Below are 15,962 nucleotides of genomic sequence, written 5' to 3'. Positions count from 1 at the left end.
GTTCAATAAAACTAGGTAAAAATGAAAATTGTGTCTTTTATTTTTACTTCAAATAAATCTTTGACAAAGCCAGCTAGGCATCCCTTTGAGTAATGACTTATATCATGTTGAAATATTTTAAACATATGAACAGTAATAGCTTAAATGACAAATGTTACTAATATTGACACAATTGATCAAGGAGAATATGTTAGAATATGTTAAAATGCAGATGGACAGTGAAAGAACAAATATAACTTTTTTTTTTTTTTTTTTGCGATATGCGGACCTCTCACTGTTGTGGCCTCTCCCGTTGCGGAGCACAGGCTCTGGACACGCAGGCCCAGCAGCCATGGCTCACGGGCCCAGCTGCTCCGCGGCATGTGGGATCTTCCTGGACCGGGGCACGAACGCGTGTCCCCTGCATCGGCAGGCGGACTCTCAACCACTGCGCCACCAGGGAAGCCCCCAAATATAACTTTTAACTAAATATTGTCTTGATATTTAGACCATTGGTTAAGAACATGATAACAGGTTTCATCCATTTCAAGAAAGCAGAATATTTGCAGATCACTTAACATTTACTAGGTATGTTAGTCTGGAAGGATATATTTCATTTACATGTGTCATTTAATTTAACCCCATCCCTCTGTAATAGATAGTGTTATCCCTATTTGCAGATAGGAAACAGGCTCAGAAAGATTAAGAATGTTACCTAATTCTAGTAAGTAGCCAAACCTAAACTGATCTAATTCCGGGGCAAAGCTCCTTCTGACACATCAGTGTGGGTCTTTATCTCTTTGAGAATTGTTGAACATTAAAAACCTTCTTCCAGGTAAATGCATAAAGAAACAACATGAGCAATGATATAACAATACAAGTCTCACTAAATAATTAGTGTGTTTGGCCTTGCTTTTGCTGATAGATCTTTTGCAAAATTGCTTTTCTCTGAGATAGTGGACTTCAAATTTCTTTGAAGACTTTCCTAAATTATACCTATCAGAAAGCTACTTTGCTTTAAGGCTAAAGAAAAATGAAAGCTTACTTAACTACACTTAGGTGCCAGAGTCATACTATGAACTCTACACCTGCCAGGATTCACGCTAAGATAGGGTGGCTCCACAAACTGTCCATAGTACTGTGATTTCTTTCTGATATTTTGAAGTAGAAATAATTTAATAACTATTCACAAAAGAGAGAAACACTGTTTCTTGGTCCTCAGTATCATACTGCTGTAGGCTAATTCTCTCTTGTTACCCCTTAGTATAGAGAGTGTGTTTTGGGGACCCTCCTTCACGATCTTCTCCATTGCAAGAGCATCTTACATAAATCCAGGACTTCTCAAGCAGCCAGTTTTGCCAGATGGTCTTAGGGTTGGTTGTACCCATATATGGATAATCCTGAACTTCTCGAGTAAGGTCCTTATAGAGCATAATGGCTAAGAGAATTGGTGCTGATACCAGACCTGAGTCCAAATACTGCCTATGCCCCTAACTAGCTGTGTAACCTTGGAGAAGTAACTTAAGCCCCTTAAACGGATTAGATTTCTCACCCGGAAAATGGTATAATAAATGCATCTACCCTATATGGTCAGTGTGTAAATTAATCTAACTTGAGATGGTGCATGTTAAGCATTAGCACAGTGCCTGTCTCTTATTAGGAATACCTGCTTTTATTATTAATTATTCTCTATATTCCCAGGTTCAGCAAGGTGCCTAACATATAATAGTTGTTCAGCAAATATTTACTGGATTGAACGAGCTCTGAAATTTAAGCATTGGGTCAACAGCAAAGTAGTCACCCCACCATCATTTCTCCCACAGAAAGGGAGAATAGATGGAAGCCAGCCATCATACTTTCTTTTCTTATTCTAAACTTCCCATCCAGGCCCAGCAATAAAATAATCTTCCTGAACCCCAACAATTTCGAGAATTTTCCAAATCACTATTTGAAAATAGTTGGGTTTCCCTAATCTAATATGCCCCAGGACCCCAAGGTCACCAAGCTTATATTAATGAAGTCTAGTTAAGAGAAATGATTACAGTTAGTAAACCAACTACTTATGAGCTCATTGGGCTTTTTAAAATTTACTATCTGCACTTGATAGAGACACAAGTAGTTTGCTTTTGTAGGACACTCAACAGTCAAAGTAGTCTTTTAAAAAGCACAAATCAGATGCTATTATTGCACTGCTTCTAACCTCTAAAGGCTGTCTATTGTAAAGAGATTAAAATTTCAACTACTTAGCCAGGCTCACAGGGACCATGTGGTCTGGTCACTTACTACATCTTTCCCTGACCTTCATGGGGTTCGAGGCACAGTTATCTTTTTCAGTCCCTCAGATGCAACAAGCTCTACTTCTTGCTCTCCCAGCTTTAGATTGGCTAATCCTTCTACCCAGACCAATTTCCCTCTGATCACTAAGGCCTCGGTTCAAACGCCACCACTACTATCTTGACCAAAGAGACCTGCCTCCTCACTGCCTCTCCGTCCCATTGTCCAGTCGTATTTCTGTCGCTGTACAAAATTTATTTACATGTTGACTCTGTCTTCCTCCACCACTGGACATTTGCTTAAGAGCAAGGACTTTGTAATTTTTTGCTCACCACTGAATCTTCCAAGGCTTGCAGCAGACACTGGCACATAGAAGGTGTGTAGGAAATGTGTGTCTAATAAATGAATAAATATGTGAATGGAAGAAAACTGTAAAACACTAACACAAGAATATTCTTCTTTCAAAAGAATAATGAAAAATAATTTCATTCAATAAGAATTATTCTTAGTTACTGATACATGACTTAGTAGTTCCCATTCAATTTAAAATGTTCCATTTTTTTCTGATACTTCACAAGTCATTAATTAAATGTTGCTCACATTTAAGGCCAATCTGTGAGACATTATTTAACTTGTCCAGCATTAACCCAGCATTAACTTAGGTGGGGCTCCACCAAGTACTGATCATGTGACCTTGGCCTTTCATTGCCTCAGTTTTCTCATTTGTAACATGGGTATAATAATAGGCTTATTTCATAGGCCTATGAGGAGGAAAACCTCATATATATATATATATATGTGTGTGTATATATATATATGTATTTAAACAGTGTCTTAGAATAGTGTCTGGCACATGATAAGCTTTATAGAGTATTGACTGCTGCTACTAGTACTGTTATTATGAGAACTAACTGTTGAGAATAATCCTTCATATAGTGGTTTATTCCACTGAAGATAAAGGAAACTAATAGAATATTAGAAATCTGATTAAATACAGAAAGCCAGTAAAATATACCAAGACAGAAGATGATGAGAGTGTAAAAGCATAGAAGAAAAAAAAACGGTTTTTGTTTTTCTTTTTCTTTTGTAAAGAAGGAAAAAGCCTAGAAATAGGACAAAAACTATTCATTGGCTATACTGACATGGAGATCGCTGGTGACCTTCATAAGTAAAATTTCAGGACAGTGGGCAAAGAGCTTACGGTGAGAGAAGTCAGATGGATGTAAATTCTAGAGTAAATGGGACGTGAGGACATGGAAACAGTATATGAAGATAACAATTTTGAAAAGTTCAGACAGGAATTGGCTAAAGAAGATATGCAGGGATTAGGGGAGGAGGGAGGCTTTCATGTTACACGTATAGTTTTTAACATTTTAAGTTGGAGTTACTAGTCTAGAATGAGGTTGAATTTTGGCAAGAATCATTCCTAAGGAGTAGATGCGTTGTAGAAAATGCAGTGCTGTGAAGTACTTGAGAAGATGAGAGAAAATGAAATGCTATCTGTAGCGCACATGGCCTTTTAACTTTCACTCGTGTAGTAAAAGGGAATACAAAGATCAACGCAAATGCTAATGAATTAATGGATTTGGCAGTGGACTATTTACTGACTTCTGAGTTCTTAATGAGCTGTGAAGCACCTCACCAGCTCAGAATGAAGGAAGTAGAGAGGATGGAGGGACATTTGAGGAGGGCAGGTAAAGCTTCTCAAAAAATAGTCCTTAAGGAGAATTAGAAAGAACGTACTGTAAGTCAGAGCAGTATTTCCAGTCTTGAAAATCCATTTGAAGTTGGTGATTATTAATTCATTGGAATACCAATTTGCCCTGCCACATGATTTTTCTCCAGCTACCTGGATATAAGTTACACAGAGGCAGAAAAGAGTGAGAGATAACAATCGAGGGAAAATACAATTAGTATTTTTTTTACCTTTTTCCACTTCCCCGCTCCAACTCTGGGGAGCCTTCCCGGACATGGCTGCCCTCCCAGCCTCCAGCGGCACTCTGTTATCAAAGAATTCAAAGAAATGGAACATAGGTTTCCAACTTATTAATTTAGCAAAATCGAAAATTATATATAATGTCTTCTGTTGGCAAAGTTTCTTGCAATATAATTTGGTTCCATCTTTTGGCAAGTAATTTGGCAATGTCTAGCAAGATAAAAATGTTAATAGCTTTTTACACATTAATTCTAATTCTGGAAGCTTATGCCAATAAATAATTTATAATCCAGAAAATTATTATATAAAGATGCTCATTGTTATGTCATTTGTAATAACAAAAAATTGGAAACACCTTTACTTGTTAACAGTAGGAAAACAGTTTAGGAAATTATATCCACTTAGTAGAAAATTACACAGTTACTATATTATAATTACAAGATGATGGAGCAAAATAGAATAATGCTTAATAAAGAAAGAATGAAGAAAGCTGACCTAAATTTGTGTCTTCCTTATGACAGTAATTATGTAAACATATTTATTAAAACTTAAAACCAAAGTAAAGTTTTAAAAGCTCTGTACCAGTAATGGGGATTTTATGTTTGTTTCAAAATATTTTTTAACATAACTCTTATAATTATATTTTTTCTACTCCTTTTCTTAAGAATTTCTGATTATTACCTCATTTTTCATTTCATAGTTTCAAATAAAGTCAGCAATTTTATCATCAGAGAAGATTAGACTTATTTGACAGTTCATAATTCCAAGTTTTTTGGTATAAAAAGACCATATACACTTGTAGGTACTTTCAAAAAATAAGATTTTGAGAATTTTTTTTTTTTTTTGCTTAGTCTTTCCTAGTATGGAGATTAAGCAAACTACCTAAAATTGCCAGCCATTCTTTTTTCGTTTTTCTCATTTTATTTACAGAAATGATAACAAATGAGTCTGCAGTTGCCTCTGCCAATTTCTTAAATCCTCTATTATCCACATTATGAAATCATACTAATATGAATGCTTCCAGTATTTTCAGAGCTCTTTAGTTATTATACTTTAGCATTCTGTATGAAGTATCTTATGTAAGTGTAAAATTTAGACTCAACTTCTGGAAGCTTTTGATTTCTTGGTTCAAAAGTGAGAGATCCTTAGTTCAGCCATATGATTAACAATTACTTGTATAGTAGGAATCTCCTAAATTATTGTTTTATGGATACCTGGCAGTTTTCTTGCCATTTCTCAGAAGTTCTCTATTAAACACATTCTCTCTCTCTCTCTCTCTCTCTCTCTCTCTCTCTCATACACACACACACACACATTGTGATTAAAAGCACAGACTTTGGCATTATGAAGTCTAAGGTTCAATTTCTAGTTCTGTAGTTTCTGGGCCACCTCACTTTAGGCAAGTAACCTAATATCTCTTAACCTTGTTATTTTCATCTGTAAAATGGAGATTACAATTATATCCGACAATGCTCAAAACATCCGTAATGATTTTAGAGTTTCAGAGTCAGGTACAAGCAGGCACTCAGTAAATGGCTAGTGCTTTTATTACTTTATTATTATTTAGGTCTTGATTTTCCTTGAGTCTGTGAGTCCCCATAATGAAATGTAATTTCCAGTAGATTGAGTAACACCTGTGTTCACCAAAAATTGTAACTGAGTTCATTACTTTCTGTGCAACCCAGATTAGTTTTCTGCCTTTTTTTCTGTGCTGTATGTAGGTGTTCAATCGATTTATTTAATAAATGTGTGAATGCATGCGTGCGTAGATGAATTTTTAAATGTTTCTTTTTGAGAAGGTAGAACAGATGTGACACAGTTGAACAGATAAGAAAATAGTCCATGGAAAAAATGGCAAAGTCACGTATGTGCCCAGGGCCAGCCTAAGGAGAATTACTTTTTTTTTTTTTTAAGGGGAAATGTGTTGAATAGCTTATTTTAATTATTTTTAAAAGTTAAGTACAGGGACTTCCCTGGCGGTCCAGTGGTTAAGACTTCGCCTTCCAATGCAGTGAGTGTGGGTTCAATCTCTAGTCGGGGAGCTATGGTCCCACATGCCTCACAGCCAAAAATCCAAAACATAAAACAGAAGCAGTATTGTAACAAATTCAATAAAGACTTTAAAAAGTGGTCCACATCAAAAAAAAAAGTTAAGTACAAAAATTTGCTGATGATTAACATATTTAGCACCAATAAAATAATGTGAGATTAGCTGTACTAAAACAGAATGTTGAGCTACATTCACATTAAGTGACATTATATAGTCTAAATTTGTGGAAAACTTCTGAAATGGCTGATAAAAAGGAAGATGGTGAGTGATCTTTGAGCAGAAAAAGACAGAAAGAGAAATGGCCTTTTCTACATCCTATTGTGCCTCTAAGTAAAATGCTTGGTAATCTAGCTACAAAGCTATATGTCATTTGGCTTTAGGCACCTACTGTGATTTACCTTGTGAAGATCAGATTTTGCCATGGATAGGATCTGTAAAAGTATCACACATTCCAGTACCATTGGCAACCACAGCTACCAAAAACTCCAATTTAAATTGATGAACCTAATATCAGATGATAGTATCATTTCCTTGTGGGTGTTTTGGGAAAAGGTGGGTAGGAAATGTATAAAAGTGAATACTTTATCAACTGAAAAAACAATTCATCATTTTGAAAACATAAAATACATTAAAGTTGTTATAGCATCAGGCATTAATATTTCACTGTACTTTAGACATTGCCTACAATCAACATTTTCTGCTCTTTGAAACAAAATCATGCTTGTGGTATGCATTAATCATATAAAAGATTAAACACTGAAAAGAAATTCAGCCTTTAAAGACAATTTGCTTTGATTTATTCAGTGGGTTCTTCCAAAACGTTTATACCAAGAATTATTGCTTGTTGCATTGGAGTTACAAATTCTTTCAGAGTTACTTAGTATTTTCTGTAATATCAGTATCAAGGAAGGTTAATCAAATTTACGTATTTATTAGGAAATACAGGCACATAATCATAAAACAAGAAAACACAGCCGTTTTTATAGACTTTATTTTTTAGAAGTGTTTTAATTGTACAGAAAAATTGAGAAGATAGTATAAAGTGTTTCCATATACACTATACCCATTTCCCTCTATGATGATCCACTTACATTAGTATGTTACATTGTTACAATCAATTAACAAATATTGATACATTATCATTTACTATAGCCCATCCATTAGTCCAGTTCCTTAGTTTTTACCTAATGTCCTTTTTCTATTCCAGGATTTCATCCAAAACATCACATTACATTTAGTTGCCGTGTTTCCTTAGGCTCCTCTTGGGTTTGATAGCTTCTCAGATTTTCCTTGGATGACCTTGACAATTTTGAGTCGTTAGGTTTTTGTAGGATGCCTACTACTAGCATTTGTTTGATGCATTTTTCATGATAATATTGGGATTATGTGTTTTGGGGAGGAAGACCACAGAGTAGAAGGGTTATTTTGTCAGATCACATCAAGTGTACAAAGTATCAATATGCATTATGAATGCTGAGGTGGACCTTGATCACCAGGCTGAGGTAGTGTTTTTCAGGTTTCTCCATCGTAAGATTACTGTTTTCCCTTTTTCATACTGTACTTGTTTGGAAGGAAGTCAATATGCTCAGCCCACAACTAAGGAATAGGGAGTTATGCTTCAGATGGAGTACTACATAAACTATTTGGAATTCCTTTGCACTGGAGATTTATCTATTCTCCTGCGTTTATGTATCCAATTATTTATTTATATCAGAAGAACTCATGGATTTTTATTTTATACTTTGGGTTATAATCGAATTCTACTTTAGTTACTTTGTTCCTCAAATTGCTCTAGTCCTGACCCTTGTGAACTCTTTTCAGTTGGCTCTTGTGCCACTCTGAGGTATCCCCATCCTATATTTTTTTTGGAACTTCCTTACTTTCTGACACTATAAGATGGTCTTGCATATAAATCTTGTATATTTACTGCCCCAGTCCTAGAATCAGCTATTTCTTCAAGGATAACTAGGTCTTTTTAGTGGAGAACGGTATTAGACAGCAGGATCTGGGTGTGGGGTGTGCTAATTGCTGCTAGGATGTCATTGCTTCTAGATCTTCTCAGCTGACAGAGCAAAGAGATAATATGTGTGCACATTACCCATGTATATGCACATATCTGTAAGTATCTCTCTACATGACCATGTGTATTAAGGTAATATGAAGCAATATTAAGCTAAACATGAATGTATATTGATGTTTCCAACTTTAATCTGTTACCACATAGATCATCTTAGCCTCATCTCTTGCTTATCTTTAAATTTCAACTCCAGCAAAACACTTGGCTTTTAGAAGTATGAAAATCAAATTGTAGCAACTTTGGGAAGCCACATCATCTAGCAAAATAATTCTTAAAGGGCAAGGTGTATATCATCAAATTTTAATTTACAGTCAGCAGTACTTTTTAACATCAAAAGGCCTCCAGACCTCTGCTTCCAAGAAGATGAAGTAGCCCATTTCTCCCAGGTTCTCCCACTTAAAACTAAAACCCTGAACATAACAACAAACAAACATAGGAAGACTCTGAAAGGTGGAAATGAGAAGGCAGACTTAACTAAGGACTTTGGGACTTGAGGAATGACATGGTGATGAGTCCCCTGTGTTTCCTGTTGCTTCCCATACATCCTGGAGAGGGTATTACAGGACCCCCAATCAATAACCACCAACAGAACAACAGACAAAAAAGCTTCAAAAAAACCCCTACAAAACCCTGTTCCCCCTAGCCAAAGTATGAGGAAAGGGGTTGCTAAAGACAGAAGACCATTTGGGCAATAATATACACACCACTCGAGCCAAGTGCCAGTGGAATATACACACTACTCGAGCCAAGTGCCAGTGGAATATTGCACCCATCCCCTACGTCCTGTTGTTTCAGTTGGGCCAAGGTAGGATTTGATCTTCCACACCACCCCACTCCTGCCTTCCAGAAGAGCCAGCGCTCTGATTCCCCACCAGGGTTGTTTCAGTGTGGTCCAGTGGTGAGCTGAGCTTCCAACCCTTTCCATGAGCAAACAGACTTTAAAAGGTGGTGCCTGACAGGCTAGTTAACACTGGGCTGCCCTCACACAGTCGTGGGGTCCACTGGTGGGACTTAGCATTCATCTCTCCCTGACATCAATAAGAATAGGGTGTTACAGATTGGAGGGAGTAGGCACCCCACTAACCCCCAACACATGATGTCAGTGAGACCCACTGGGGTGCTGAATCCCCATAACCGTCCTGAGGCAGTAAGACAGAATGAGGTGGCACAAGCAGGGCTAGTTGGCACTTCTCTTCCTCTTACCCTGGTGTCAGTGGGGCCAGCAGGTAGCTGACCATCTACCCACACCCGGCATCAACAAGAAGGAATGAAGCGGGAGGAAGGACAGCAAACAGTTCACTTCTCCCCTCCCCTGGTGTCAAGAAAACTACTGGGGAGATGAACTTCCACTCCTACTAAAAGGCAACACAATGATATTAATGTTCCCACTTTTGGGGGGAAGGTGTCAGAAGGGCCATAGGCTAGCTGAACTTCTACTTGATCTGTCTGCAGTGAGACAATGTAAGTGCCCACTTTTGCTGGGGTATTGTCAGTAGGGCCCAATGGAAATCTGTACGTCACCCCCCAGTCCTCATACTACGCCTCAAATAGGATGACTTCCATCTAAAAAGTAATAATAAAATTAAATGGGATACAGAGTCATATAATAACTCCCAATGTTTAGAATACAATGGAAAAATACTCATGACACCAAGAACCAGGAAATCACAGAATAAATGAGAAAAGACAATAAACATACACCAACACTGAGATAAAACGTCTATTGATATGATCAGACAAGGATTTTAAATAAGCTGTCACTTAAATGCTTCAATTAGCAATTATGCGTTCCTTGACAGAAATGGGAAAAATAGAAAATGTAAACAAAAGACGAAGTTATAACAATAAAAACAAATGAGAACAGTAGAACTGAAAAATACAACAATGAAAAAACTTTGCTCAAGAGTAGAGTGGAGATTACAAAGCATAGAATCATGAACTTAGAAGAGATCAGTACAGTGTACCATATGTACAGAGAAAAATAGACTGAGGGGTAGAGATGGGAGAAAGAACAGGATCTCAAGAACGTGTAAATAGTAACAAAAGCACTAACGTTCATATCATCAAAGTTCCAGAATGGAAAAAGAGAGCAAGTAGGACTGACAAAGTATTCAAAGAAATCATGACTAAAAAGTTCCCAGTTTTTTAGAAGACATAAACACAAATTCAAGAATCCGAACAAACCCAAAGAGGAAAAACGCAAAGATATCCTTGCCAAGACGCATCATAATTAAACTTCTGAAAAGTGGAGACAAAAAAAATCTCGCAAGTGGACAGGCAGAAACAATGCATCACTTATTGAGAAACACCAATTCCAATGACAGCATATTTCTTGTCTAAAACTCTGGAGTCAGAAGCATTGACATAACATTTTTCAAGTGCTCACAGAAAAGAACGCTCAGCCACAAATTCACACTTTTATCTCCACTTTCCTGTTTGACTTACATTAATGGACTACTAACTCATCTTTCTATATCCGGGACTGCCGTCACCCTTCTCCAAAAATCTAGTCACAGTATTTCCAGAGTGATCGTTCTGAAAATGAAACAAATGTTTCTTATAAAAATACCTGATTGTGTTATGAAACTTGTCTCTCTTCTAAGTTACCAGTTAAAATCCTTCAGTGGATTCCCATCTTTCTGGGAGTAAAATCTCACATCCAAACTCTCTTTGTCCTTTTGGGCTGCTGTAAGATTATACTGCAGGTTGGGTGGCTCATAAACAACAGGCATTTTTTTCTCACAGTTCTGGAGGCTGCAAGTGCAAGAATAGGGTGGCAGTACGGTCAGATGAGGGCCCTCTTGAGTTCCAGACTTCTCACTGCAACCTCACACGGCAGAAGAGCTTCAGGAGCTCTGTGGGGTCTCCTGTGTAAGAGCACTAATACCGTAATCATTTCCCAAAGGCCCCACCTGCTAATACTATCACCTCCGGAAATTAAGATTGCAACGTATACATTTGGAGGGGAACACAAAGACTAGACCGTAGCACTTAGTGTACATGCAGGGACCATTCATGGTCTGGCTTCTACCACCCTCTCCATTGTCTTCTTTTCTTACACTCCAGTGAGCATTTCTTTTTTTTTTTTTTTTGCGGTACGCGGGCCTCTCACTGTTGGGGCCTCTCCCGTTGCGGAGCACAGGCTCCGGACACGCAGGCTCAGCGGCCGTGGCTCACGGGCCCAGCCGCTCTGTGGCATGTGGGATCTTCCCAGACCGGGGCACAAACCCGTGTCCCCTGCATCGGCAGGCGGACTCAACCACTGCGCCACCAGGGAAGCCCCAGTGAGCATTTCTTATACTGATTATGAATGGAACTCCTTTCTGGACTGATCCTTAACCATTCATTTTCTGGCAAACATGAATTTATCTTCTCTTTTCCTCAAAAATTCACCCTTCTTTCGTGTTACATATCCATTTCAATTGCCTTCTACAGGAAGCCCTACTGATATCCCCCATATACTACTCTCCACAGCATGCATTAAGGTCTTACCGTGTCCTCCTATAGCACTCTATAATAATTTTTACGGTAACTATGGATTTTCTTATTTGAGTGTCACAATACATTGACTTCTAGGTGGCACGATAATGATTTTAGTAACAGTAACACTGGTGCCTAGTTTAACCCATGGCATACTTTAGGTGTTCAATAAATGTTGGTTGAATTAGTGAATGAATGAATGAATGAATGGTCAGTTTGAAATCTTAATCATGTTACTTTTCAAAAATCTGTTAAAAAGATACCCACATTTTTCCAGACGATTAGGGACTTAGGATCTTCAACTTGATTTAATAGAGGAAATTTTTACTCATACATCATGCTTAAATACCTCAAAGTAAAACCATTAACCCAGGAATTTAAGGTTATCCAGTTGGACTTGCAAGCCAGTAATTAATATCTCCTGCCCCGACTGTATTAGATGGTTTCACTGTTCCACTCATATCTCCCCAGCACTCATCATTCCACTATATGCTGATAGACTCATGCTACCACCTGCAATTATCCACCTTAAGGCAGGCCAGAAATGTACAGGAGTTAATGTATCTGGGTGTAGCTTTCAACCAAGGACAGAGGGGACTGGAAGATAAGTACTTCAAGTTTCTCACCGATTCTTGGGATAACTCTGAGACATGTTCTGTAGAGTTTCACAGAACTCCCCTGAAGTACTGGCAGCAGTTCCCTGCAGGAGTAATTTATTCAGCAATGCACCTCTGTTGTCTTCCTTCCATGCCTCCATTCTCAATTCCCGCTCCACTTCTGAGTTTTCTGGAAGCACCTCCCAGATGAACAGTTTACATTCAAATTATTGCCTCAGGTTCTGCTTCTAGGGGAATTCAATTTATAGCCTCCTACCAATCCAGTGCTCCTTACAGAGCCATCACTGGTACAAGTACCAAGGCATGGCACATTTGTATCACTCCTCCTAAATCCTAATATTTTTAAACAGATAGAAAAGAGCGTGACCTTGAAGAGAAAAATAATTTATATGAGAATAGCCAATGGATAAAGGGAAGGAGAGACAGTGCCATTTGTTTTCCATTAATGATAGTGTGAAATTTATGGGCAGATGGTCTAACAGGTGTGACTATAATTTGAGGAGCCTGCTCCCTTGGTTACAGAAGACTGCTATTGTTATTATTATGGAGGCACAACCTCATGACTTTATTGCTTCGCTTGATGTAGCCTTTTCCTTTACCCTTAAATCTTTCTACATCACTGAATTGCAGCCAATAGCTTTATTTTCTCCCTATGGCTCCATCACAAAAAAGACACACATGTGCACACACACACACACACACACACAGAGTTTTGTGTATGCCAGTGCTTGAAAAGACAAGCTCATGGTGCATGTATGCAATGGATATTGTACATTACAGGTCTCTGTGAAATAGTCTTCTGCAGGTTCCTATGTTTATTTTATGAATAATTAACTTTAGTAAAGTTAATTTCCTGAAGATCTTGATGAAGACTGAAGAAAGGAAGTAAATTTTAAAGAAAAAGACTTAGAAACTTGCCCTTTTTGCCCTCTCTTTGTATCTTAATGAACAAAGGATAACTGGGCCTTTTTTGAAGTCTTTGCTTGAGTTGAAGACACAAAATGCAACCTGTACTCTTATAATATGTTCAGTTCATGAGTACACAAACTTAGAAACCGTGAATTTCCCTAAAGTTATTATACCATTTAGAAGATGTTTGCTTGGACGTTTACTTAAAACCAAACAATTGAGGTCTATATGTCCAAATAATTTCCTTCTCTCTTGCTGTTTCCATTTCAGTTTCCTGAGTTTCTGGGAAGGCCTTGTTTCCCCAAAGGAACGATTTCTGGTAGAAGTCTGAAGGTCTGACCCAAGAAAAATAATCCAGTATAGCCAATGAATTGAGGACAAGAAAGTTTCCAATCAGGTAGGAACATTTAATCTCATACATTACAATCACCTTAAGTAAAGTGTGCTGATAGCTGGATATGATTTAACTTCTTGGAAAAAGATGCATATATAACCTACCTCACAAGGAAGCTGGTCTCAATTCCCTTAGAGGTTGTGGTGTTTATCAGAGAGTGCCTTGGGGGAAGACGAATACAATAACAGTATGATGCTTTGTTTTTTCATTTTTAGCTCATTGTTGCCACGTACACTTGGTGATCTTGGTGCCTGTGGTTTAATCCCAGGAGGTTAGACATGTGGAACAGCACATTAACCCTTTTTAGTATTTTCTCCCAAGACAAATCATTTTTATAGGTTGTCTCCATGGTCTTCTAGTTCCTTATCAAAATTAAGCATCAAGTCTTCTAAGTGAGCAAAGCCCCAGTCAGTGTGAGGAAATCAGCTTAGTTCTTATTGGGGCACATCTTCTTGGTCTTGGCACAAAGTGAGTTCACATAGGGAGTTAGAAGGAGGAGAATGGGGCATGCGAAAGGGGAGTTCTCTGTTCTCATTTACCTATGCATGTTGAAACTCCACTAACAGTTTTATTTTCATTAGCAATTTGTGATAAAAACTTAGGGTAAAGGGAATAATGAAGCTGTCCCATTATATGGCAGGACAAAAGATAGTAGTGACATCAAAATCAGGGCCTATCCATCTCATTTGCAGCTATATACTCAGTGTTTAGCATGGCATTTGACCCCTCATCAGTATTCAATAAGAAGATGCGTGTTGAATGACTTAAGGATGAATTAATGAATGAAGAAAGTTAATATGGTAGAAAATGTGTTTTATCCTTGTATTTTCGTGTGTTGACTTCTATATTCCAAGACCCAGAACTGTACGTGACACATAGCATATAATCAATAAAATTTTGTTGAAAGAATGAATGAGTCCCCACAATTCTAAGAATAATTTTAAGACCAACACAGACCCCATATCTGCCAAGGTCTATGACAGAAGTATCCAGAGATGAAAGCCTGGATCTCAGCTAGTGGTAGAGCTGACAGAATTTATCTAGTTTTAATAATTTACAGCTCATCCCATTACATCTAGGCATAGTACCTACGTGAGCCATACAATTAAATGTTGACTGAAAAAAAATGCACAACCTGAAAGTTGAGAATTATGTTTTATTTGGAGGACATACTGAGGACTTAAATCAGGAGACAGCCTCTCAGATAGCTCTGAGGGACCCTTCTGAAAAGGTAAGGGAGGGCACAGGATATTTAGGGGTTGTTGCAAAAAAAAACCCAGGTAGTTGGAACATCAAAAGATTACTGTTAATTAAAGAAACTGGGCTTCCCTGGTGGCGCAGTGGTTGAGAGTCCGCCTGCCGATGCAGGGGACGCGGGTTCGTGCCCCGGTCTGGGAGGATCCCACATGCCGCGGAGCGGTTGGGCCCGTGAGCCATGGCCGTTGGGCCTGCGCGTCCGGAGCCTGTGCTCCGCAACGGGAGAGGCCACAACAGTGAGAGGCCCGCATACAGCAAAAAAAAAAAAAAAAAAAAAAAAAAAAAAGAAACTAAGTTAAGTTAATAAATTTAGCACTTTCCTATATATGGTGAGATGCAGGAATCTGGTCTCATGGAAATCTTTCCCTTGATATGCACTTTAATTATCTAGGGCCAGTATCCTGTTTTCTCCATCCTGAATCCCCTCAGGGTGCTGATGGCTTGATGGCTGTAACATCCTTTGTTTCTGATACCGCAGGCTACATTCTTTGTCCACGTAAATGACTTGAATATGGATAGTAAATCTGTGGATTTGCAAAACGTAATTCTTGGAGCATTTTTAGAAGGGCAAAGTTAAGGGCAATTTCAGAATCACTAGCAGCTAAAATTGCTGTTTATACTTTTCCACCGGTAGGTAGTAATCTGCTGTTGCTATCTTCAGTATTCCCAAGGGATAACAAAAGCCATTTAATTCAAGAAAGAAATGTAAAATTTAGCACAATGCAACTTCCACAAAACCAAACACACAAACACACACCCAACTCTCGCAGATATGAAGTAATAATCTAAAATAGAATCCTGGAACTAATTGCAAAAAAAGAGCAAATGTACTCATATTGGATAATTTTATTCTTTTATTAATGTTAGATATATATACATATATGTATTTATTAATAAAATTCAGAGTTGCTATATGGAGAAATAGCTCTGTACCAATATTGTCTTTGTATGTGTTTATCAATAATGTATGAGATTGCCTCCTATGCTCC

General features: G+C 37.9%; 1 protein-coding gene across 1 annotated transcript in view; it reads left to right on the top strand.

Annotated features, from left to right (window-relative positions):
- Positions 1-13,678, top strand: part of LOC308609973 (uncharacterized protein) — a gene marked incomplete at its 5' end in the record, with an annotated part of 33,504 nt that extends 19,826 nt beyond the window's left edge. The window contains one exon of the mRNA XM_081259242.1: positions 13,593-13,678. The remainder of the gene's footprint in view (positions 1-13,592) is intronic.
- Between the last annotated feature and the right edge of the window lie 2,284 nt (positions 13,679-15,962).

This window comes from Mesoplodon bidens (genome assembly GCF_964165515.1).
Source record: "Mesoplodon bidens genome assembly, contig: HAP1_SCAFFOLD_555, whole genome shotgun sequence".
In the NCBI taxonomy this organism is placed as follows: domain Eukaryota; kingdom Metazoa; phylum Chordata; class Mammalia; order Artiodactyla; family Ziphiidae; genus Mesoplodon; species Mesoplodon bidens.
This window is presented reverse-complemented; position numbering and strand designations above follow the sequence as displayed.